Raw genomic sequence first — 1,276 nt, 5'->3', positions numbered from 1 at the left:
AAGTAATTTATTTTTATTTAATAATATAATTTTTATAATAATAATAATTAAGTATTTTGTTAAAACTCAATGATTATACTAATTATATTTTAGATTTTTTATATTTAAAATGAAATGTTTATCTTTGTATTTGAGTATTTGACAATGTTTATCTACAGCTAGTTGCACGAATTCAAACATGAAGCTTTAATAAGTTGTAATTACGCAAAGTTTATTTGTAATCTTGAATTTTAAGTAATATGCATTAATAAACAGTACTTCATGCATAAAAATATTTTTAAGAGTTTTTGTCAAATGCTTTATAATATAGTATAGATAATCTATTTAATTTCTTTGATTTAAGGGGATGTTTGTTTACCTCTTAAGAATTCTAGATAGCCTCTGAATATTTAAGAGATGAATCTTGTTTGGTAAAAAAATCTGCCTCTTAATGGTTTCAAAACCTTTTGAATAATTTGTATCATGGGTCTCCCTTAACCATTCAACACCCTAGTTTCATTGTAAACAATTACCAAACATATATATTTCATTTTACACTATATCATGATAGCCTCTTAATTGTTCTGGCAACTTAATAATTATGCATCAAACCATTCAGCAATTGTCAAACAACTATATAATAGAACTTTGCAATCCTATACATTTAATTAGTTTGGGTGCACAACTTTTATGTATTATATTTTTAAAGATATATTATAAGATTCAGAGATTTATTCTTTTAAAATGTTTAATAACTAAATTGTTTAAAATATGAAAGTTCATTGATTTTTTTTGTACATTTCATATTCTTTCAACATATTAACCGGTTTTACAAGTGAAAATAATCTATTTATTCTGTTTTATAACAAATAAAGATTTATTTATTTAAAAAGACCATCCACAAACCAATCGATATTATTGATTTTTTCTGGATATTTCTGTATAAATAGACTTTATTTAAAATAAAATATGATAAATAGTATGATGATGTTAATCCTTGAATGGAACATGATGTTGTCACAATGTTGTATATGGACTTTGGACAACAATTGTTTTTTTATGGAGCAAAAATTAATACCATAATTTTAAAAGAATAATAATAATATCTGATAAGGATCTAAATATTCTTTAAAATGACTGATAGAAACATATCTATATTTATACTATCTTATAAAGTATTTGGCTAAAACTCTTAAAAACTCTTAAACCCTTCCCATATCTGAATTCGTGTAACTAACTGTAGATAAACACAATCAAATACAGGATAAACATCTCATTTTAAATATAAAAAATCTAA

This window comes from Cynara cardunculus, assembly GCF_001531365.2.
Source record: "Cynara cardunculus var. scolymus isolate 2C chromosome LG 11, CcrdV1, whole genome shotgun sequence".
Classification (NCBI taxonomy): Eukaryota; Viridiplantae; Streptophyta; class Magnoliopsida; order Asterales; family Asteraceae; genus Cynara; species Cynara cardunculus.
Note: the sequence above shows the minus strand (reverse complement) of the source record.